Source organism: Rhinichthys klamathensis, unplaced genomic scaffold (genome assembly GCF_029890125.1).
Source record: "Rhinichthys klamathensis goyatoka isolate OS25496 unplaced genomic scaffold, OSU_Roscu_1.1 h1tg000570l_1, whole genome shotgun sequence".
NCBI classification, from domain to species: Eukaryota; Metazoa; Chordata; class Actinopteri; order Cypriniformes; family Leuciscidae; genus Rhinichthys; species Rhinichthys klamathensis.
In genome coordinates this window covers 153,086-178,621 of record NW_026607036.1, presented here as the reverse complement: position 1 = coordinate 178,621, position 25,536 = coordinate 153,086, and the positions used below count along the sequence as shown (strand labels likewise).

Below are 25,536 nucleotides of genomic sequence, written 5' to 3'. Positions count from 1 at the left end.
CTTTCTGATTATTTTCCTTTAATAATGTTTCCTGTTCCAAATATTTCCTCAGGGGAGCTCATTGGAGTGCAATATTTGTTGAGACCGAATAGTCAGCCCCTGGAGGACATGTGCCCTACCTCCGATAGGACCTCTCAGTTGCTGGAGGAGATAGATGTGGAGGAGCAAGGGGAAGAGGATGAGGGTTTCATTGATTTGTTGGGAGAGGAAGCCACAGTTACAAATCTTCTGGCATTAGATGACTCATTCCTTATAGGTCCACCAGTCCCACCCACTGCACCGCTGCCCTGTGTCCAGGCTCCACCAGTGCCCAGTGTCCAGAATCCTTCCGCTGCACCACTGCCCACTGTGACTCCTTCCGCTGCACCACTGCCCACTGTGACTCCTTCCGCTGCACCACTGCCCACTGTGACTCCTTCCTCTGCACCACTGCCCTGTTTCCAGGCTCCACCAGTGCCCAGTGTCCAGGCTCCACCAGTGCCCAGTGTCCAGACTCCATCAGCTGCACCACTGCCCTGCTTTCAGGCTCCATAAGCTGCACCACAGCCCTGGTTTCAGGCTCCACCAGTGCCCATTGTCCAGACTCCATCAGCTGCACCAGTGCCCTCAGAAATGGTAAAATTTCCTTTTCTAGACCAATTGTTTCTCAGTTCGCCCTTAAGCAACACATCCACAAACTCACTTAACAGCATGTAATTATCTAACCAAAAGTTATATTTTTCCAGGCTGTTGACGACCACTGTATTCCTGGAATGGACCGGGTGGATGAGTTGGCAGAGTGTCTGGTGGAGCTGCGCACACAGGCAAGCCTCACACTTACCAACCAACAAGTTGCAACCATTGTGGGTTTGTGGCAGAACCTGGACCAATTTGACAAAGACAGGGTGATGTATGCAGCTCGTCATCAAGACAGGCTACTTACAGGACGTTTTAGATCCTCTAAAAAGAAAGCTGTCTTCACACCTGGTGTCGACAGCACAAAGAGATGTGTTTTGGGTTCTAGCGGCTCTCCAGCACAGTGGCCTAATTGTTGTCGCCTTGTTGAAATGATTTTCATAAGGTTGTGTAGCATCCACCGAAGCCCCAAAAAACAGAGGAAACAATCTCTGTCTAGATGGGATCTCATTCTTCGCGATTAAAGAAGAATTCGGCAGCTAATCCTGAGCAATGGAACGGTGATGAGCGAAACAACCCTTCAGCTAGTTGAGGTAAACCAGAGGACCCTTACAACGTGGCACAATGAACGTTTAAAGGGTCAGGAGGTCTCAGTCCTGTTGCAAGGGCTGGAGCTTCCTGAGGCACGTCCAGTGGCATTAGATGCTCTGCCTCCAGCACGAGTACAGCCTGTTGTGCCTCCACAATATAGCCACCAGTTGCATAACTACTAGATGCCACCAGACACAGCTGGACAGGCAAAGACAAAGTTTAGAAAGATCCAGCCCTCAGCTGTATGTACATCTGCCACAGCATCTTCATTTGAGCCATCAGCCTTACACCCTCAGCATTCAGCCACGTTCAGCCAGCTAAGGACAATTTATCCCAGGCCGACAGCACCGCACCCATTGGTTCCTGACACACCCACTGCCCCGGTTGTGTCTCAGATGGTACTGTTGCCCTGCCCAGCCCCATTTTCCACCATTAACCCTGGAGCAATTTCCTCTGATCCACCTGCAATTGACACAGCCACCCCAACCAAACGGTCGTACAATCGTACTAAGGCAAATATGTGCAGAAAGTGTGGCCAATTTCGTACACAAGAAACTGGCCATAGCCAGTACAAAGGCAAAATATTTTGCCCAAATAAAGAAACAATCACTAAGGAGCAGTGGTTACAGAATATGAGAAAACAACATAAGAACACAAACATAAAAATAAGTTAAATTAAAACTTAAATTAAAAACTTAAATATATATAATAGTTTAATGTTGTTTAAACTATTATATATATTTAAGTTTTTAATTTAAGTTTTAATTTAACTTATTTTTATGTTTGTGTTCTTATGTTGCTCCATATGGTGAATTCAGTACTTTTCCACATTTTACTAATATGTATATAGTTAATAAATCTAATTCTCTATGAAGACTGGTGTGTTGTATTTATTTGTTTTATTATGTAACCAGGTCAAAAGTTAGCAGTCTAATTACTGTACTGGTTAAACAATGCTTTGGGATTAGGGAAGTTACACTATGGACTATTCCAGGGTTTTCTTACTTATTGGTAAAATATTACGCTAGCCCTTTAAGAAACGTGAGGTGTGACGTTCTGGAAGTGTCGCGAGAGTCGGCGGTGCACAGCGCGTGGTTCCAACGTGATTGAGATGCTGATGGCGCGGTGAAGTGTCGAGGCCAATAAACTGTGTTGTTGTTAAGATAATGAGAAATATGGTGCACAAATAGTGACTTGGAAGTCTCTTAGTGTGTCGTGAGGTTTGTGTGTTGTGCTGAGAGAACTTTTAACTGCTGTCGAGACTCATATCTTCGTGGAGAAATCCTATCGGCACTAGATCTCGAAGCGTAAGTCACCATCACTAATGTCACTTTATCATTGAGATTATCTTGTTGTGGATGATATGATTTGGATATTAAGTGATTGGTGATCATTTTGGTTGATTAAAGAGGGGAGAGGAGTACTCTGAAGACTTCTTGAGTGTTTCCAGGCCGAGTGTGAAGTAACAGAGTGAGTGTTGTGGACTAATTAATACTAAAAAAGTGTTTATTGCTTATACATATGTGTGTGTGTTTGGCAATCCATAGATTGTTAAAATTGTTCTTATGTGCTCCAAAATGTTAAAGAAATGTGTTGCATTGTGTCTATTGCTATTTGCAGAAGGAGGATTGAGTTCATCATTCACTGTGAAAGTGTGTACATGCTATAGGGAGTGGTGATGAACAGTAAGTTTGTCATTTGATTATTTTCAATATGAGTATGAAAATGTTAATTCCCTGTGATTGAGAGTGAATGTTATTTGTTATAATATTTGAAACGTATTAACGTTACTTGGAAATGTGACTTCTACATTTATTTTCATGCATGTATTATGTAACATGAGCAGCTTTATTTGGTATTCTGTATTGACAAATCTTGTAATACTCTGTGTATGTGTTTTTCAGAATACACTATCGTTGTCTATGTTAGATTCCTGTATTGATTTGTGAATATGATGACTGAGAATAGAAAAGACCAGAAAGACTCAGTTTGATAAAGAAACCATATTGATTTATTTCATCCAATGTAACAAGCTTTTCTGTCTAAACCTTCTAAGATATGCATAGTTAACGCTGCGCTGTTCCAAGTGCAGTCTGGAATAAACGACCCCTCAAATAATTAAATTTCTGTGTCCGGTGCTGTCACTAACACCCACACACCGGCCCACAGAGAATTTTGGTACCAGGAGTGGGGTTCCATTGCTAGTTTAGATAGGATAGCATAAAAACATAGACAACGGTAGTGGGAAAACAGGTCATGTGCCGGGGCCAAGGAGGTCAACGACGTGAGGTGTGACGAGCCTGGAGGACCTGCGGAGAAGCAAGGGACCAGCTTTGGGAACGCAGGAGGGTGCCTAATCGTCGGCAACGAATCGGCCTTTCAGGTTGGCCGGCATTGACTGTGACTGTTTCTGACTCAGGGCCATTCGAAATAGGGACATTGCAAGAGCATGGATCAGGACGACGATGTGCCAGCTGCTCGGGCTGGAGCCAGCCATGATGTGGACGATGCTAGGGCTGCGGGTCATGATGATGAGGGTAATCCTGTGGCGGAATTGCAGTCACAAATTCTGGAGTTAGGTCGGAGACACGACCAAGTAATGTCAACCCTGGCTAATATGAATAATGCTACTAGATCGTATGTTTATATTCCAAGGGAACGTCAAATTGTGCCATTCAGTGGTGATCATGTTAAAGATGGTCAATCTGTAGATGAGTTCATTGACGAGGTTGAACGTGTAATTCGGGTAAGGGGGTTGAATACTGATGACCAATTGGATTTCATACTTTCCCATTTAAGAGGTTCAGCCTTAGATGAAGTCAAACTGTGTATGGGGGGGGGGAGACCAAACAACCCAGTGATCTGTTTTCATATTTGAGGGGGGCCTTTAGGGAGAAACGCACTACCCCACAGTTGTTGCATGCTTTCTATGCGCGTAGACAGTTAGACGGGGAAGACCTCCGTGACTTTTCTCATGCTCTCTCCCAACTTCTTAATTTTGCTCTCCAGCAGTCTTCTAATGCTGTGTCTGACCCCCAGCTCACATTAAGAGATCAGTTCATCGAAGGCATAAGAGATGCAACCCTGCGTAGAGAGCTGCGCAAGCTTGTCAGAGAAAAGCCTCAGTCTACCCTGTTTAACGTCCGTGAAGAGGCCATGATGTGGGTTATGGAGGACAGACCCCGCGGAGCTAATGTGGCCAGGAGTCGACACATCGTGAGTACATGTTCGGAAGGGATGTCAGAACCTTCAAATCCGGTCAGTACTGCACAAAGTGACATGGTTGTGGCTCTGCAAGAGGTAGTGAAGATAATTACTCAGCAGGGTAAAGCCATTGGAGAACTCACTAATGCGGTTCGTGGACTCACCGTACAGAAGGTTAGTTCAAGTGGTAACCAGATTGGCAATCCCAAAGTCAAGCCCAAGTACACTGATGATGGCCAACCCGTCTGTCTGAGGTGTGAAGGAGTGGGACATATAGCCAGACAGTGTCCTGTACCTCGTAGTTTCAAAGGCCAGCCCACTGCCACCACCAGTTCTGCGGTACAGGGAAACGGGGTCCCTCCGTTGCAGTGAGCCGAGCAATGCGGGGAAAACCAGAAGGCTCGGGATGCAGTACATTAACAAAAGAGCGGTTCTTGGAGCGTGCTGTTGGCAAGTGCCCTGAAGTTGATATTCACATTGATGGTGTTTCAGTTAGATGTCTTCTGGACACGGGAAGTAATGTGAGTACCCTGACAGAAAGCTTCTTCAGAGAAAACCTCCACGGAGAAGACAAGGACCTTCACTGCACCTCTAAGTGGTTAAGAATAACTGCAGCTAACAAGCTACCCCTGCCGTACTTGGGGTATGTTGAATTGGACATTCAAGTGATGGGGCTTACTATACCCGAGTGTGGGTTTCTGATAGTCCGTGATGGGGATTCCGCAGAGCCAGATCCAACTCCCCCTGGTATCATTGGCATGAATATCACCCAGAGATGCAGAGAGTTGGCACTGACTGAGTTTGACACCACTTTAGGAGGAAAGCTGGAGTCCGTGTGGAGGGAAGCCTTCACTCGTGTACAGGAAGTTGAACTGGGAAAAACAATGTCAACAGCCAGAGTAGGTGGTAAGGGCAAAGTCCATGTACCAGCATCCTCTGTAGCCACAGTTTATGCCAGAGTGAACAAGAAAGCCACCGACACCAATGCTTGGCTGTTGCTGGAACCAGGAACCACCCCATTACCAGGCGGCTTGATCCCTATGCCCACCTTAGTGTCGTCCAGAAGTCGAGTGTTTCCAGTTCAAGTGGTCAACTTCTCCCAAGAAGATGTTTGGCTGCCCCCTAAGGTTCGGCTTGGGATACTCACCCTCTGTCAGTGTGTTGAGAGTGACGCCTGCGAGGCGAGATTCCAGCGCATCTCTGCCGAACATGGAGAAGTGGGAGTTGACCAGAAAGATAAAGCAGAGTCTGATGCTGACCTGAGTAACCTGTTAAGTAGACTGCATATGGGAGGTAATCCAGAAGAGCAAGCAATGCTCGGTGCATTACTTTTGAAGTATGCAGATGTGTTTGCTGTCCGTGATGAGGACCTGGGATGTACAGACCGAGTGAAGCATGAAATCCACTTGACAGATGATACTCCTGTAGCTCAGCCATATCGCAGGATACCACCGACCCAGTTTGAAGAGGTCAAAGAGCATATCTCAGGTCTACTGCGAAAGGGTGTCATCCAGGAAAGCTCGAGTTCCTATGCTTCACCCATCGTTCTGGTACGCAAGTCTGATGGAAGTCTGAGGCTGTGCGTGGATTATAGGAGACTAAACTCGAAGACTAAACGTGACGCTTTTCCATTGCCGCGCATTGATGAGAGCTTGGATGCGTTGGGCGGAGCACAAGTTTTCTCGACAAAAAACCTTGCTAGCGGTTACCATCAAGTTGCAGTCCATGAAAAGGACAGACATAAGACAGCCTTCACTACGCCGTTTGGCCTCTATGAATACCATCGGATGCCTTTCGGGCTATGCAATGCGCCCGCCACGTTCCAGCGGCTCATGCAGGCCATAATGAGTGACTTTGTGTTCCAAATTGTGCTCATCTACTTGGATGACTTGTTGGTGTACTCGTCCACCTTTCACGAACATCTCGTGCGACTTGAAACTGTGTTTAGAAGGTTGAAGGAAACTGGGCTGAAGATTAAAATAGAGAAGTGTCATTTCCTGCAGCCGGAAGTGAGATTCCTTGGCCATCAAGTTTCATCCCAAGGCGTGGGTACAGACCCTGATAAGATAAGTGCAGTTCGGGAGTGGCCAGTCCCCGGCACTCTCAAGGAACTCAGATCGTTCTTGGGGTTTTGTAGCTATTACAGGAGATTCATTGAAAGTTTCTCCCAGATAGCTGGGCCGTTGCATGATATAGTGAATGCGTGCCTTAGGGAGACAAGTCACGTCAAGGCAGCTCAGCTGTATAGGAGTTCTTGGACTTCTCAGTGTCAGACAGCATTCAACCGTCTCAAAGACAAGCTTACCAGCGCACCAACGCTGGGGTATGCTGATTTCACTCTTCCCTTTGTGATTGAGACTGATGCGAGCAACCTTGGGTTAGGAGCAGTCTTGTACCAACATCAAAAGGGTAAGAAGACAGTCATCGCTTATGCCAGTAGGAGGTTGAGAGGGGCTGAGAGAAATGATAAAAACTACAGCAGTATGAAGCTGGAACTGTTAGCGCTTAAGTGGGCGGTCACTGAAAAGTTCCGAAGTTATCTGCTGGGGTCCAAATTCACCATCATAACAGACAACAACCCCCTCTGTCACCTCGGGACTGCCAAGTTGGGAGCCATTGAACAACGCTGGGCTGCTCAACTCGCTGTGTTTGATTTCGATGTCAAGTACCGCCCTGGACGATGCAACACTGCTGCTGATGCCCTTTCTCGGATGCCAGGATCCGATGAACCAGACTTTGAAAGTGAAGATGCAGAGTATGATGGCTGTGTGGCGATCTGTAACTCGCTCAGGATAGGAACAGCTCTGGGACCAGACCTGGTAGCAGTAGGAGTTGAGGGTGGCAAAGTCAGGCAGTTACAGGCATCCTTGGCAGGAGAAGAGGTATGGTATTTGCCAGGGTATTCAAAGTCCGAACTCCGTCAGTTTCAGGAGTCTGATCCAACACTCAGTGTGTTCAAGAAGTTCTGGAGCCGTCAAAGGAAACCTACCAAGCAGGAGAAGTTAGGTTTGTCCAGGTCTGTGCGTTCTTTGCTGAAACAATGGCCAAAGATCAGAGAGAAGGATGGTCTCTTATACCGTGTTATCGATGACGTCCACACTGGAGCATGTCACCAGATGTTGCTACCCACCTGTATGACGGAACAAGTCCTGAAGAATGTTCACGATCAGATGGGCCATCAGGGTATAGAGAGGACATTAGCCCTGTTGAGACAGAGATGTTTCTGGGGAGGAATGTATGAGGAGGTGGAAAGGTGGGTGAAGCGATGTCAGCGATGCGTGTTAGCAAAGATGCCGCAACCAAAGATCAAGGCGCCTTGGGCTTCATTCTTGGCTTCCCGGCCACTGGAGGTTGTAGCAGTCGACTTTACGATCCTTGAACCAGCCACGGATGGGCGAGAAAATGTTCTAGTAGTGACGGATGTGTTCACAAAGTTCAGTCAAGCATTTCCCACCCGTGATCAGAAGGCGGAGACCACTGCCAAGATCCTCCTCAGAGAATGGTTCCTGAAATATGGAGTGCCACAACGCTTGCACTCTGATCAGGGCCGGAATTTTGAAAGTGCTGTGATTGCGGAGCTCTGCAAGTTGTATGGAGTCAAGAAAACACGCACGACACCGCATCATCCCCAGGGCAATCCTCAATGTGAGAGGTTCAATAGAACCCTTCATGACCTCTTGAAGTCCCTTCCACCTGAAAGGAAGCGCAGGTGGCCTGAACACTTATCAGAGCTCGTCTATGCATATAATGTGACGCCACACTCATCCACCGGATACTCCCCATACCATTTGTTGTTTGGAATCCAGCCGCATCTGCCAGTTGATGCTCTGTTGGGCCAGGAGCCTGTAACCGATGACAAACCTGACTGGTTAAAAGTACACCAGGAACGCCTCCGAGACGCCCATGTTCGAGCAAAGGAATATGCGGAAAGGAAGGCTGTGGAAAGAGCAGCGCGGCATGAGGAGAAGGTATTTTGCCCTGCTGTAGAGATTGGACAACATGTGTACCTACGACACCGACCACTAGGAAGAAACAAGATTCAGGACGCATGGTCTTCAACAAGGTACAAGGTGTTAGAGGTTCAAGGGACGACCTACACCGTGGAGCCTGTCGAAGGAGGTACAGTGAAGAGGGTGCACAGATCCAACCTCAGACCCTGCAATAATTCAGCGCCAGTGCCCATGCCAAGGCGTCGGCGAACTTCTGTGGAGGAGGTACCTACCCCAGATTCTGAGTCAGAGATGACCTCATTGGAGGCTGAGTGTGTTCTAGTGGAGGAAGGTCCGCGTCTCAAGGGGATACTGGAAGTAGCACCAGCATCTGAGGGTCAAAAACAGCCAGTTCCTGGAGGCAGAGACTGTTTCAAGGGTCTGACAGAGGAATCTGATAGGAGGGGTCATTGCTCGGAACCGGAGTGCAACGAGACCCTTGATGATACCCTGGGAGTGCTGCCAGTATTGTTGGAGCCAGAAACAAAAGGTGTTCACTTACCTGCTGAGAATCCAGTGATGAAACCGGTGCCCACACCTCGAAAGAGAAAGGAAGACGGTGTTAAGCCAGAAGTGCCTTGTCCCGCTGTGCGTAAAACACAAAGGACAAATGCAGGAGTGCATAGTAACCCAAACCGATTGCCCAAGTCGACGTGCAATGCAGTGTCTTTTAGTCCTGACGTGCTCTCCCAGGTGCTAGCTGGAATGGTCCTCTATACCACAGGGAAGCTTCAAGGGGTACAAGATGATTAGAGTTGGTAGTCACCGGGGACGTCGACTATCAGCAGGGGAGAGTGTAACCAGGTCAAAAGTTAGCAGACTAATTACTGTACTGGTTAAACAATGCTTTGGGATTAGGGAAGTTACACTATGGACTATTCCAGGGTTTTCTCACTTATTGGTAAAATATTACGCTAGCCCTTTAAGAAACATGAGGTGTGACGTTCTGGAAGTGTCGCGAGAGTCGGCGGTGCACAGCGCGTGGTTCCAACGTGATTGAGATGCTGATGGCGCGGTGAAGTGTCGAGGCCATTAAACTGTGTTGTTGTTAAGATAATGAGAAATATGGTGCACAAATAGTGACTTGGAAGTCTCTTAGTGTGTCGTGAGGTTTGTGTGTTTTGCTGAGAGAACTTTTAACTGCTGTCGAGACTCATATCTTCGTGGAGAAATCCTATCGGCACTAGATCTCGAAGCGTAAGTGTTTAACCATCACTAATGTCACTTTATCATTGAGATTATCTTGTTGTGGATGATATGATTTGGATATTAAGTGATTGGTGATCATTTTGGTTGATTAAAGAGGGGAGAGGAGTACTCTGAAGACTTCTTGAGTGTTTCCAGGCCGAGTGTGAAGTAACAGAGTGAGTGTTGTGGACTAATTAATACTAAAAAAGTGTTTATTGCTTATACATATGTGTGTGTGTTTGGCAATCCATAGATTGTTAAAATTGTTCTTATGTGCTCCAAAATGTTAAAGAAATGTGTTGCATTGTGTCTATTGCTATTTGCAGAAGGAGGATTGAGTTCATCATTCACTGTGAAAGTGTGTACATGCTATAGGGAGTGGTGATGAACAGAAAGTTTGTCATTTGATTATTTTCAATATGAGTATGAAAATGTTAATTCCCTGTGATTGAGAGTGAATGTTATTTGTTATAATATTTGAAACGTATTAACGTTACTTGGAAATGTGACTTCTACATTTATTTTCATGCATGTATTATGTAACATGAGCAGCTTTATTTGGTATTCTGTATTGACAAATCTTGTAATACTCTGTGTATGTGTTTTTCAGAATACACTATCGTTGTCTATGTTAGATTCCTGTATTGATTTGTGAATATGATGACTGAGAATAGAAAAGACCAGAAAGACTCAGTTTGATAAAGAAACCATATTGATTTATTTCATCCAATGTAACAAGCTTTTCTGTCTAAACCTTCTAAGATATGCATAGTTAACGCTGCGCTGTTCCAAGTGCAGTCTGGAATAAACGACCCCTCAAATAATTAAATTTCTGTGTCCGGTGCTGTCACTAACACCCACACACCGGCCCACAATTACAAACAGCTATTTGTGTCAAGTAGCTGTTCCTTTTCACTCTGAATGAAATAGTATATTAATATAGTGTGAATGCAGTAATAAGAGGGTTATTTTGCCCCTACTGCCATAGAAAATGATTAACTTAAAGGTTGGGTATGTGATTCTCTTTTTTGTACATTTTTTCAAAATAACTTGAAATCCTATTCCTAACCCACTTACAGCCACTGAGTTAGAAGCACTGAAATGAAAATTAAGCAATTTAATCATCTGTTGAACGGGCAGGACTCGAAAAACTCCAGCCAATCATTTCCAAGACCACCAGAATCATTGGACAGTAAGTCCGTCAATCAAACGGTTGTACCACACCCCCCTCCCCCCAGCACGCGTGATCCCCGTCGTGCGCATACTCAAAGTTTGTGACGCATGCGCATCTCGTCAGGAAAGCCGGTTCCATGATTAGTAGTAAATCATCATTACAATCTCTCGCGCATCTGAGTTTTCGCTCGTGCATGATTGCGCGTCCATGTTCTTCGAATGGGTGGAGTCAGAGCCGGTGTTCCGGAAAATTCTGTTCCCCTGTTTCCCCTTCAGCGCGCATGCGCAACAGCAAGACGAAAATCATGATCTCACGTCATTATTCCGCGCAAGCTCCTAGCCGTATATTGTGCAATGATTGTGCATCGCGGTGTTTTTACTTATTCTCCATCACAGTAATGTAAATTTTATTCTGTTTGTTAGATAATCTGCAATTACATACAGGTTTTAAAGCATAGAATGTATATTTTCAGATGTTTATGGCTCAATCGGATGTAGATAACGTTACATCACACTTGCTAATTCTAGTTATACGTTCTTTTTATTATTATTTTTATTACTGCGTGTGTGTCGGTTTGCTGTAGACATAAATAAACTATATTGCACTGCACAAATAAGTAATCTGTGTTGTTATTCTCATTTACGTTATTTTATGATATTCGTCTACTTGAAGGCCCAGAAAAAAGTGGTTCTGTATAGTACATTTTCAGTATTTATAACACACTGTAGTGATGCTGGTGATGTATTTAAGTGGCATCTTCATGTGTAAACACTGTCATCCCATCGATCAGTCTCTTACACTGAACACACAGGGGGAACCGTTTTACCTGCTGGCCCAGAAAAAGTGGTGCCCCCCCCCCCCCCCCCCCCCCCTGCAATATTACATTTTCAGTATTTATAACACACTGTAGTGATGCTGGTGATGTATTTAAGTGGCATCTTCATGTGTAAACACTGTCATCCCATCGATCAGTCTCTTACACTGAACACACAGGGGGAACCGTTTTACCTGCTGGCCCAGAAAAAGTGGTTCCCCCCCTGCAATATTACATTTTTAAGGAATTCATAACACACTGTAGTGATGCTGGTGATGTATTTAAGTGGCATCTTCATGTGTAAACACTGTCATCCATCGATCAGTCTCTTACACTGAACACACAGGGGGAACCGTTTTACCTGCTGGCCCAGAAAAAGTGGTTCCCCCCCTGCAATATTACATTTTGAGGATTCATAACACACTGCAGTGATCCTGGTGATGTATTTAAGTGTATAATAGGGGATGTATAACACTTCACTCAATCTGTTAAACTATAAACGTTTTTTATTAAACAAAAACACAAAACCTACACACTTTACATACTTTCAACAACATACACACTTTCGAAAACTCACAATTCAACTTTGTCGCAATGTGGAGAAAGGACCAAAAAGCGAAAGCTGGTTACTGAGATTTACTGTTCAGTGACATAAGGCAGTCTGGCAGTCTTCCATTCAACGGCCATCTTGGCAGACGCAGAACTAGAGAAGGAAACTCAAAAATGGCCTGGCAGCAAACAAGCGGAGTGTAAGAGATATGCTTGTAGACAGGAGACACTTAGGGACATATGAGCGCAGACTCAGTAGCACAGAGAAGCAGTCTTGCAGGCAGCTTCACTGAGCAGAGCTCACGCTGGACACACAAGACAGGAAAGGACAGGACTAGGCTAGACTGGACAAGGTGGGAAAATCACAAAGTAGAGAGTCTATAAATAGCATGCACACCACAGTCAAACAATAAACTGACAAAGAGGTGGAAAAACAGAGAGTTAAATAGCGGAGAGATCATAGCAAAGGATCAACGGGTGTAATTTTCATGAGCGCAAATGCAGTGGATGAACACTGCGATAAATGATAGTTTACAGTTGTGTCAGAGAGCATGTGCAGGATAGAGAGCCTAAACAAGATAAGGAAAAATCTTGGTCTATAATTTACCTTGGTCTATGTAGTGCAAGCTGTGCAATAATAATCTGCCTCTGCTGGTGGGTTGCCAACACATGACTGGTGGTACCACCTGTCACATCCATCACAGGCAATCTGAATGATCATAAAATATAATGTCACAAAATAATTTTATTTCAACATTAGATTAGATTAATCTGTTACAACTATTTAAAAAAAAAATAAACTAACAACTAATTTAAAAAAAGTCCCATTACCCAAGCAGGTGGCAAGACTGGGTCACTTAGATTTTCTTCTCCACAGAACCTACAGAGATCACTCAAATCTTCTACAAAAGTGTACAGAGTGTCAATAACATTTAGACACTGGATTAATCATAAAGCAATCAGCCATAGAATTAAAACCACTGGCAGGTGAAGTGAATAACATTATCTTGCTACAGTGGCACATGTCTATGGAGGACCAGCTCTACCATATTTGATGACATGACTGATGCAGTAAAATGCTAACCAACCAATGGGCAGAAGTTGACCCCTTAAGACACAGCCCCTCCTCATTTGCATAATGAGGCAGAAATGCATACAGAAATGTAAAAACGACAGGCAGAAATAAATAGCATTGAAGAAATAAATAGGGTAAAAAAATACAAAGGAAGAATAAAACAGACAAAAATATTATAACATGCATATAAATAAATAAGGTAATTATTACAAAGGTGAATAAATAAAGAAGCTAATTAAGAGATATATACATTTATGTCTCACTGTATAATTTAATTTCATTCTATAATTTAATTTCTACCTACATTTATTTGTTTATTGTGTTTTTGGGTCAATTAATTGTATGCTTATTTATTTATTGAGCATTTATTTATTTCTGTATTTATTTTTAAATATGGTAGAGCTGGTCCTCCATACATGTCAGTATATATAAGTTAGCAGGTGAACAGTCAGTTCTCAATGTTGACGTGTTGGAAGCGGAAAAGAATGAGCAAATTTAAGTATCACAATGCTAACGTTATATTCAAAAATATACTTACTCATTAGAATAGCATTAACTGTTTATGTCCAGTTTTGTCTGTGTTCCTTGGTTTTTAATTGAATGGCATACCTGTTACTGTTCTAGTTAATTTACTCTATCTGTGTATTTAAGCCCTTTGTTTCTTTGTGCAGTTGCTCTGTTGATTTGTCACCTGCATATTTCTCCTATTCTTACTAAAAAGACTTTTGGAATTTATTCTGATTTGTGCATGTTTTACTACACCGAAACACTAGAATTGCATAGGTTTCTGCATTAGTTGACCATTTCTTCTTTAATTAAATCATAATATTAAAAACACAATGTGGTTAAACATAAAGAACAATAATATTTGTACTTGTCGATATGTAATGCACTGTTTAAATACTCATTGGAAACTGAACTTTTTTGCATTTTGTTAAAGTAATACCCCTTTACCAGCATTTACCTGATTCCTGCATAAGCTTCACTGCCAAGTTTTTTCTTAAAAGGTTTACTGCCTTTTCTGTGTTTGCGAAGACTATTGACTGGCCTGTCAGGATTTTTTCTGCAAACTAAAAAGTAGTATTTCAAATAAACATAACTAAACACACTTATTACAATCTAGCAATCTATTTTATGCTTACCTTACATACAAAAACACCACAAGATGTGACGTCACTCACGTTGCACAGGGTGATGAACTGTGTCACACGTCCACCTTGACACTTTGCAGCCTTTACTCCTCATAAAGGCTCTACAAAGAAAATTGATCAATTCATGTAACAATTCCATTGTACCTATAAGAAAGATACTAAATATTTTTTGCATTTGTTACTTAGTGGTTTCCAGGCACTTATGCAGTTTGTGTGATGATTCTCCCATAGGATCCAAAATTTTTTTTCTTTTTTGGGATGGATAAATGGCCTGAAAATTAAACAAATCACAACCTGTATATTAGTTGCTACACATTGAAAATAATTTTCAAAACTGTTGCTTTTATAGAAAGGATAGATTATCTGTTTTGCTTTATTGACTAAAATGTTTTGTTGTTTAGTACCTTGTTTGCCTTCATCATCATTGGACATTAAATGTTACACATATTTGCAAGACTTACATTTGATACAAGTTTAATCAGATTTGATTGCAACTTTCTATGGACTTCATTGTGAGGTGTATTCATGGATACCCACAGCAATAGTCCAGTGATCATGCTCATTTATCACACCCAGAAGAACTTTATACTGGCGTGGATCACACTAAAATAACAATAATAATAAAAACAGATTACTAAATCAAATTAATAAAGCAATACAGAAAAGAACCAATAAAGAAAATGAATCATCATCATTAGAAAAGATTGTTAAATCAGATAAGGACATTGTTTTGTCCAATATTTATTACATAGTCTCAGTCCGATAAAGTTACCCTGCTTAAGGTGTGATATGACCCTTCCCATATTTTAGTCATTGCGTAGGAGTCTATCATGTATGCCTGGTCCTCGTTATCCTGGTTATGCTTCCTCACCAACATATAAATGTGTGCATTAATAACCTTCAGAGAAACAAACATATTGGTGTTACATTGGTCCTGGATTGTTTTGAATACATCTATATATTGCAGTGGGGGAACCACTTTTTCTGGGCCAGCAGGTAAAACGGTTCCCCCTGTGTGTTCAGTGTAAGAGACTGATCGATGGATGACAGTGTTTACACATGAAGATGCCACTTAAATACATCACCAGCATCACTACAGTGTGTTATGAATTCCTTAAAAATGTAATATTGCAGGGGGGGGGAACCACTTTTTCTGGGCCAGCAGGTAAAACGGTTCCCCCTGTGTGTTCAGTGTAAGAGACTGATCGATGGATGAAAGTGTTTACACATGAAGATGCCACTTAAATACATCACCAGCATCACTACAGTGTGTTATGAATTCCTTAAAAATGTAATATTGCAGGGGGGGAACCACTTTTTCTGGGCCAGCAGGTAAAACGGTTCCCCCTGTGTGTTCAGTGTAAGAGACTGATCGATGGATGACAGTGTTTACACATGATGACAATTAAAGACATCACCAGCATAACTGCAGTGTGTTATAAATACTAAAGGGGGGAACGAAAGGGGGTGGGAGACGGGAGGGGGGAACGAAAGGGGGTGGGAGACGGGAGGGGGGAACCACTTTTTCTGGGCCAGCAGGTAAAACGGTTCCCTCTGTGTTCTCAGTGTAAGAGACTGATCGATGGATGACAGTGTTTACACATGAAGATGCCACTTAAATACATCACCAGCATCACTGCAGTGTGTTATGAATTCCTTAAAAATGTAATATTGCAGGGGGGGGGGGGACCACTTTTTCTGGGCCAGCAGGTAAAACGGTTCCCAGCGACCAGTGGGAACCGAGTGTTTCCAGTGTTTCCATGGCGACCAGTGTACGTCAGCCGGCAAGTCCACCTGCAGCCTCAGGTACCACTGTACATCCACTTGGAGCATCCAGTACGACTGCACGTCCACCTGCAGCCATCCAAACTGGTTTACAGCAGACCGCCACTGTGAAAGCACTGTTGACGCGTGACAAACATATGTCTCCTTCACAGCTGGCAAAAAAACTAATGTCACCAGTTAAACCCTGTGGGTAGGAGTGTAAATATTGAATTTTCCATACAGTAGTTCTACATGTATTCATTTATAGTTATAGCAAACTTGTCCACTTGTTGTTTCCAGATCCATTTCCTTTACCTTCTCCAGCAGCAGAACCAGGGGCGGACTAGGACCAAAAAGTGGCCCTGGACTTTCTGGCCCACAGCAGCCCACCACATCCCAAATCATAACACATTGGCCCATTAATGTGCAGGATATTTTTTAACACCACTTATAGCATAAAAATATAACACAATACAAAAATAAATGCTATTTAAACATTTATTTTAAGTAACACAACATATATTAGGTCATATTTGTAAAACCAAAGGGAAACAAACAAAAAAACATTAAGACACACAACATTTAAAACTATCAAGACAGCATATCAGCTAGTCAGGGGGAGCTAGAGCCATCAGAGCCTGTTGAACCTCTGGCGTAGCCACGGGTGTGCCAGGGTGTGCCGGTGCCACCCACAGTGACAGCTGGCACACCTAATAATGGATTCAGAATTATTTTTTATAGTCTTAATAAAAAATGTTTTACTAAACTTGGGCTATTGTTGATTACTTAAAATATATTTTTTTAAATCAACACTTTCAAGCGCAAGTTAAACAAATTTTAACTGACCTTGTTTCCATGGCGACGCGTCATGATTGTCACGTGACACACCGCAGCCACAATAACTGACAGATGTATCGCTATTCGCTTTTATTTAATTTACCATGTCTGATATTCCAATTCTTCGTTTAAAAACCTCTATAAATGATATCTATAATCTATATAACAAGATGATCGCCGCAGTTTAGAGAGTCCTCTGTCAGCTGGATTTACAGCACCTGAAATTATCAGTTTCTCCCGAAATACATGAAAGAAAGTGGCCGTTGAACTGGGAGAAGAATAGAGTAAACTTTATAGTTCCGCTATGTGTGTCTGATATATAAATAAAACACATCAGCAAATTACATTTGATTCTGATTCATTTTATTTAAATAGGGACAATGCACAAGTTAACATTAACCTTGTTTAAAAAACAAAGAGAGATGCATTGTGCCAGGTTGTAGCACAAGTGCTATTTTCCGCCCGTAGTCCCTTGGCAGAGAATAATACAAAACATTAAAATATACAATTTTCTAACCATAAAATTAATTTACAATTAAAACTAACATATGCTCAATTTTCCCCCATTCCTAAAACCAACCCCACCCCACCCCACCCCGACAAAACTAAACAATCAAGATCCCTACCTCTCCCAGTACAAAACACACACACACACACACATTTCATAGATGTGTACAGTTTTGTTGTGACAATAACCATGCTTTTGTCAAACTCGAGAAGGTTTGAGGATTTGTACAGGTAATAAGGTGTGTGGGGAGAGTGTTCCACTGAGTTATAGCCACAAAAGAAAAGGCTGATTTGCCAAATGAGGTTTTGCGATTTGGAATATTGCATTCTCCTCTAGTGGCGGACCGAGTAGCTCTTTTTTTTTCAGAGTTTGAATAGATTGTTATTGCTGCTAGCCATCTGTGTATATTTTACTAACTCCAAATGTATTGCTTTACTAGTGCTTATGTGTATTTAAATGTCTGAAACCTAAAATAAACATTATGTGGTTGAAAAAAATGCATATTAGTTGTGATATGACAAGTGCTGAGCGCGTCCGTCTCTGGCTCAGCGCCAGCTAACCCCAACCGCGTCCGCGAAAGCAGTTTGAATCTGTCAGTTCTGTGACGTCACTTAACATTCTAGTCATACTCTCAGGGGCACAGAAATAAAAATCCAATAAAGGCTATGGTGCCATAATAACGCTCAAAAGGTTGAAATGTAATTTACATTTTAAATTATTTTCGTTTAAAAAATATCTGCCGACATTCGTACTGCCAACCAATCAGCAAACAGCAGCTGCTGTGACCCTAGCATCTCCATAGAGATATTTGCCGCGCATATAAACAACAGAGAATTTTTGACTACACATTGCTAGCAATATGTCGCAGAGCTCCCTGCTTAATTTCTTTTGCAAAAAACCTCGGCTTGATGGACAGACGGACACAAGGCCTAACGTTACACCTGATGAGGATGTTTCTCCCTCCCCGGGCCCAACATCAACAGGTGTGACTCCTCCTGCACTGCTGGCTACGGAAAAAAATGTAGAATCAGAAGACAACGAAATGGCCTCCATATCAGAGCTTAAGCCTACAAACCTTTCTGCAGTAGATGAGCCTGCATGTCAGCCAAAACTGTGTGCTTTTCCAGTCACGCAAACAGTCAGTGGAAAGAGGAGGAATTTTTCTGCTAAGTGGTATGGCCGGTACACTTGGTTAGAGTACAGTATCACAATGGATGCTGTTTTTTGCCATTCCTGTCGCCACTTTAACACTGATGCCAAGGAGGACAGATTCAGCAAAGCAGGACTTAGAGACTGGGGGCATCTTGGTCAGTTTTGTATAAAACATGAAGCCAGTAAAGCCCATGCTGCTGCTGTGGCCCGACACAAAGGTTTCATGGAGATAAAAAGGGCTGGAAAAGGTGACATCATACATCAGGTAACAAAAGACGCACAGGGGCATTTTACTGACCTGATTGAAAGAAACCGGGCACATGTCAAAGTTATCATTGACATTTTGCTTTTCTGTGCGAAACAAGGGATTGCACTGCGTGGTCACAAGGAAGACATAGAAAGCCTGAACAGAGGAAACTTTTTTGAGTTGTTTAAAGTGCTTTGTCAATATGACCCCGAGATCAAACGACGCCTTGATGAGCTTCCAGCTAATGCAAAAATGATGAGCCCAGATATTCAAAACGACCTCCTTGAAACTGCAGCATCACTTCTCCGACGAAAAATCAGAGCAGAATTGCATGCACAGGCTGACACCTATTATGCCGTTTTAGCTGATAAGTACAAGGACCTCTCGAAGAAGGAACTAATTGCTGTCTGTGTGAGGTTTATATTTAATGGCAATCTAAGAGAGAGAGCTGTTGGATTTGTGGCAACAGATGATATGACATCCTCTGGCATAGCAAGCAAAATTTTGGAAGTACTGGAACCGCTGTAGCTGGATCCTAAATTGTGTGTGGGTTTCAGTTTTGACGGAGCGGCAGTCATGTCAGGTGGGAGAGCTGGGGTGCAGATGCTCCTCAAAAAAACATTCCCCCATGCAGTGTATGTACACTGCCACTCGCAACGCCTGAATCTTGTTCTTTCAACAGCCTCAAAAGTGTATCCTACTGTGGTCACTTTTTTTGATGTTATAAATTCACTGCATCATTTCATGACTGGAGCCAACAGACACGCACGGTTTCTACAGATTCAAAAAGAGCTACATCCCGACAAACCCTGCCTGGAGCTTGTGCGCTCCACGGATATTAGATGGAGTTCAAAATCTGAGTCTGTGAGTCGAGTCTTGACTTTGTACGACGTCATATTGGAAACACTGAGTGAGTTTGCAGAAGGCTCAGGCCAGACCAAAATAGATGCAGAGTCTCTTTTGCAACAAATACAAACCAAGAGGTTCATCTTTCTCCTTGTTGCATTTTCTAAGCTGTTCAGTGCAAGTGAATTTGTGACAAAAGGCCTACAGTCCCCATCTGTTTCTGTTACTGACTGTGTCCACTTGATTGAAGGTTTAAAAGAAACTTTTACTACATTTAGGAATAACTCAGACGGGGAATTTGAGAGAATCATTGGGCTTACTGATGACGTCATGAAAAAAAAACGATGTGCACAACTGGGACGTAGTGGGTGCACGTAACAAGAAATTACCTGCCAGGCTTTCTGACTCGCATGTGACCTCTACAGTGGGCAGGTGTGCGCCCATTAGGACTGACTTGGATTTGCAATCCTTGTGGATTTCCATTCTTGACAGACAGCTAATGGAACTTAACAGCCGGTTTCAGAGCGACTCCTACCGAATAATGAAGGCTGCTGCCTCCTTGCTGCCCGGATCTGACGCGTTTGGCCAGATGGACATATTGCAGGTACCGAGTAAGCACTATGGACTTGTAGTGGAAGGTCCTGAATTTGCAGTATTTGTGCAATTGTTCAAACGAAAGGTCGATGGGGGTCACCTCTACCCATCCTTAATTGAAGTCTTAGACTCATGTGACAAGTACGTTTTCCCCAACATGAACAGTTTACTGCGTGTTTTGATCACATTGCCTGTTACAAGCTGTTCTGTGGAGCGCTTGTTTTCAGCAGTGAACCGAATCAAATCCAGCAACAGAGCAACCATGCTCACAGAAAGACTAAATAGCCTCTCGTTGCTGACGTTTGAACGAGAACTAGCAGATACACTGGACCTAGATGATATAATTGATGCATTCAAGGCCAGGCCACGCCGTCTCTCCCTTTAAGCAGCTAACAGGCACTATGTTATGACTATGGTGATCCTGAGTGTAATGTATAGTTATATTTTATATAGTTTATGGTTATGTGGGGCATGGTTATGGTTAATCATTTTGCACAGTAATCTGACAATAAATGTGGCACACCCAGTTTTTCAGATGCACACCCAAAGTCTCTTTTCTGGCTACGCTACTGTGTTGAACTGCTACTCTTCGTGCCAAATGTATAATCAGTTAATATGAAGCATTTCACAGCATCTACCTCTAATGCTTTTTTTAACCGTCGGCTGAAATTGGTCCTCGTCGGCTTTTTTTCGGCCGATTCGACATGTCGGTGAAAGAGGGAACTCTGATTGGCTGTTCAGCTTAGTGAACGAGTCAGTGCACTGCACGAGAATAATAGCAAAACAGCGAGCAAAGAAGTCAAAACAGCACAGATAGAAGGCTGTTCTAATTTACGTCATATTACCTGAGTGTTATTATATTATAATATTTCAATATTAACATGAGAATTGTTGAAGGTGTAAAGACGCTATATAGTATTGTAAATGTATGATTTTGCTGTAAATCACATTTTATTATGTATAAGTTAGCTAACAGAGGAGCTCCAGTAAGGACACATACGTCTCCAAAGTGGATTTGCATACATTTTAAACCGTATGCATCTTAAATACAATTACTAAATGTCTATTTAATATCTGGTAAGAAAATCTAATATAAGAATGGCATATTTCTACGTCTAATAGATATGAAATAGACTTCTGAGTTATGTATGTGTACTATTGTTTAAGATAATTCATCACTGTTGTCAACACTGTTTTCATTCGAATGTTTAATAAATTTACATAAAGTAACTAAACATAAGTAATCTATTTCATTTGTCCATTAGTACTGTTGAAAAATTGTGGAAGATTTATGAACAACATGTAAATGTAGTATTGAGCTTATAAATCACAGAGGTAACGTAAATCTTGTCTGGATGTTACAGGGACAGACGAGCACAGCCGTTTGCTTATCCGGTGGAGAGTGGCTCATGAAGCCCTCTTCACCGGGAAGCGGAATGCTGCCATCAAAGGCTTTGAGTGAGTATACAGAAATAATTAAAAATCTATTTAATTGTTTATTTGAAGTATATTTCAACAGAGATATTACAGCACTTTTTTGATCCTTGATTTCTCTGCATTTGCTGCAGATCTTTTGTGGTGGAGCAAGACCTGCAAGGCAGGGTGACGGCAGCATTTGTAAAAAAAAAAAAAAAAAAAAAAAAAGGGAAAACCTTAAACAAAAATACAAAGTAAGATAATTTTGTTACTTATCATGCTTGTGCATTTTTGCAGGATCTGAAATGTCCGCAGACAGGGGTGAGCACTGAGGATGGAGGGGCCACAGCAGCGTCCTGGAAGTGGTACACTGCCATGTATGAGGCAATTGGGGGCAGACCCTCCATCTCTCCTCCTGCCCTCGTTGCCTCATGTGGGCCGGATGTTGCTGTGGCCTCTTCATCCTCAGTGAGGCCAGAGCCAGGAAAAGGGTGAAAGATCTGGAGGACCTGATCATGGAGATGGAGGAGAGAGAAGAGGAGAGAGAGCGGAAAGCAGCTGAGAGGGAGGAGAGACTGTGGAGAGAAATGGAGGAGAAGGAGGACAGAAGAGAACGGGAGAGACGAGAGAGAGAGGAAAGAGAAGTAAGAGAAAGAGAAGAGAGATGGCACCGGGAGGCAAGCGAGAGAGAGGAAAGGAGAGATAAATAAACAAAAGAAAGGGATGAAAAATTCCTTTCTGTCCTTGAAATCCTTGCGAAAAAATTAATTCAATGACAAAAAACATCTTATGATCATTTACACATTTGGGTTAAAATGAATTAAATTATATATATACATACACACACAGTACTGTGCAACAACAACAAATGGTGGCCTAAGACTTTTGTACAATACTATGTATATAAAACAAACAATTTCTAGGCATTCACAGTAGCCTACATTATAGACTTCTAGGAATTTATTGATACTTTAAGATTGTGATAAAATTCATAAATTAAATATTTATGAAGTGATGAATAATTAGTGAATGTGTGGTGTAATGTAAAAAAAAACCTTTAAAACAACTGTTTTATTGGAGTGTACTGTATTATATGACTTCTAAATGCACACAGAGCTCATGCAGGGATTGTCAAGGCAGGTCATGGAGGGTTCAGTTCCAGCACACCTGTCTGTAATTTTCAAGTAGTCAGTTATTAATTGGTTTAAATTGATTCAGGTGTGTATAATTAGGGTTGGACAATAGCCCTCCATGACCTAAGCTGAACTTGAGACTGTTTACACAAACTACCTAAATGCCGAGTTCAGACTGCACGATTTTAGCCCCGATTTTGGCTCGCCGACAGGTTTTGAGAAATCACAGGCAAATCGGTGCTTGTTCACGCGAGTGACAATCACGCAGTGTGAATGAGCAAAGACGCGATCTGAGAGAATCGCCGACGAGTCGTCGACGCCCATGAGATATTTGGCATGCTAAATATCTGGACCTGTCGGCGATTCACAATCCTGCTGTGTGAATGTGTTCTGACTGAAAACTACATCGGCGATGACCGACAGCCAATGAGAGAGCAAGATACAGGGAGGAGGAGGAGGAGTTATAGACCAGAATATCAGTATTTTAATAGATAGGCCTATATTTACAATTATATCAAACAGAAACAAAGCACAAACATTTGCATGACCAGCAGCAACAGCAGGACATTTGCAAAATTATTTATTTACCCCCAACTCTCTTTGCAAAACTCAGTCCTTGCTCCCCTCGTCTTCCCAACCATTTCCTGCATAAACTTTTTTTTTTTTTTTTTTTTTCATTTTCGCTACAAATCAGTGCGCAGACAATTTGTAGGCTATTATTTTTATAACAAATTCAGTGTCGCGCGAGAACTCCGGTCTCACGCACGCGTGATCTTCCGTTATTTCCTTATCACTTCTCGCGTTTGTTTGGTTGTGAAACGTAGTTTGCGGACCAGGCAGAAGTTGTCGGCGATTCTTTCTTTTGTAAAGTCATGCAGTGTTAAACCTCCTGTCACCGATCCATCGTGCAGTGTGAACACAGCAGCAACTGAATGTTACCCCAGATAGTCATGCAGGGTAAAAACAACAGTGACCCGATTATTTTGAAAATCGTGCAGTCTGAACTCGGCATAAGTTTTGCATTAACTAGGGTTAGGGAACCCAAGCAAAAAAAGGGTTAATGAACCCAAGCAAATAATTCAGTCATTATTTACTCCTCTTCATGTTGTTGGATCCCTCTGTTTTTTTTGTTTTTTTTTTTTCTGAACACAAAAGGTGATTTTGGTCAGGTTTGTACTGTTGGTTTAATGCAATACCACTCAATAGACTTTCAGAAGCTTCAAAATGCCAGGAAGCTTCTGAAAGTTGGGCTCCATTGACTGATATTGTATGAAACCAGCAGAACAAACTTGACAAAAATCCCCTTTTGTATTTAAACAATAAAAAACAGAGGGATCTAACAGCATGAAAGCACATAAATAATGGCTGTATTTATATGTTGAGGTGAACTAACCCTTTCACCCACCAAATAGAAATTGTAGTAAATTTATGTATGCATTTTGTATTATAGTAATACCTTGACGAAATAAGCAGCTTTGAGCGTTTATGCCTGAGACCGTTTTAAAAAAAAAGCTTTACAAAAATCAATCACATTTATGCATTTGCCAGATGTTTTTATCCAAAGTGACTAAATGCATTTATTACAGGGACAATGACCCTGGACAAACCTGGAGTAAAGAGCCTTGCTGATCGACCAGCAATCTTCTGCTAACCAGTTCAGTGGTTTAGCCCACTACACTACAAAGGTAGTAAAGCTCTAACAAATATTTGGATGTAATTGTAAACCTATAAAATGACATTTGGCAAGAAACGGAATGCTGACAACATGAATTGTAAAACATTTTAATCTTCTTAAATGTTTTAAAGGTAGTCGTGCTCCTGGAGACCCGGCACAGGGATGTTTGGAGCAGACACTGCAGCAGCCAAGTTGTCTCGCACATGTTCTCCCACTCTTGCTTCAAGGTTGTGGGGATCAGGGAGGCCGTCATCAAGGTCTTCCTCATCCTCTGGCTCAATGATGTCCCCATTGACTAAAGCGAGATTGTGAAGCACAGCGCAGCACGCAACAACCTCAGGCACGAAGGCAGGGCTCACCTCCAAGGCCTTGAAGAAGATACAGCGCCAGCGTGTCTTCAGCATCCCAAACGCTCTCTCCACGATGTTGCGGGCACGGGAGTGCTTGCTGTTGAAACGAGCCTGCACAGGGTTCTGTACTGGCTCTCTGCACCCTCCAGGTCATCTCCAGTCGGAAAGCTAATCACTCTCCTCAAAATTCCCATGATGGCCTTGCTCACTCTGTGCACAATGTTATACACAGAGGTATTTGGGATGTCGAAGGCCTGCGACACCACCCTGTAGGATGCTGCATGGGCCAGCCAGTGCAGGAACACAAGGACCTCAATCTCCCGTTCCCATCCATGGTCCGATTCCAGTCTGACTGCAGCAATCAGGGACCTGATGGACGGCAGAGACAGGCGAAGGTGGGCACGGTGATCAGCTGCCTCATCAAAATAAAGCAGCAGAATGGGAACACCTCTGTTGAGATGGCAGTATGATGTGGGGTTCACCGCCTGTAAATACATCATAGTTTGTTAAAACAAAAATCTTGAATAAAGCAATGTTTCATATGGTATTGACTTGTATATATATTTATTTATTGTGATGATATGATATCTTTTATTCATTAATTTACTTATTTTTATTCATGTTTCATATTAAATATTTATTCATGTTTCAATAAAATATCCAT

The 25,536-nt window shown here is 42.5% G+C and overlaps 1 long non-coding RNA gene across 1 annotated transcript; it reads left to right on the top strand.

Annotated features, from left to right (window-relative positions):
- Positions 1–21,371: 21,371 nt before the first annotated feature.
- LOC130074133 (uncharacterized) lies at positions 21,372–22,195 on the top strand. The gene is made up of 3 exons (XR_008804418.1): positions 21,372–21,756; positions 21,867–21,968; positions 22,012–22,195. It is a non-coding gene; the product is annotated as an uncharacterized LOC130074133 (long non-coding RNA).
- The last annotated feature ends 3,341 nt before the right edge of the window (positions 22,196–25,536 follow it).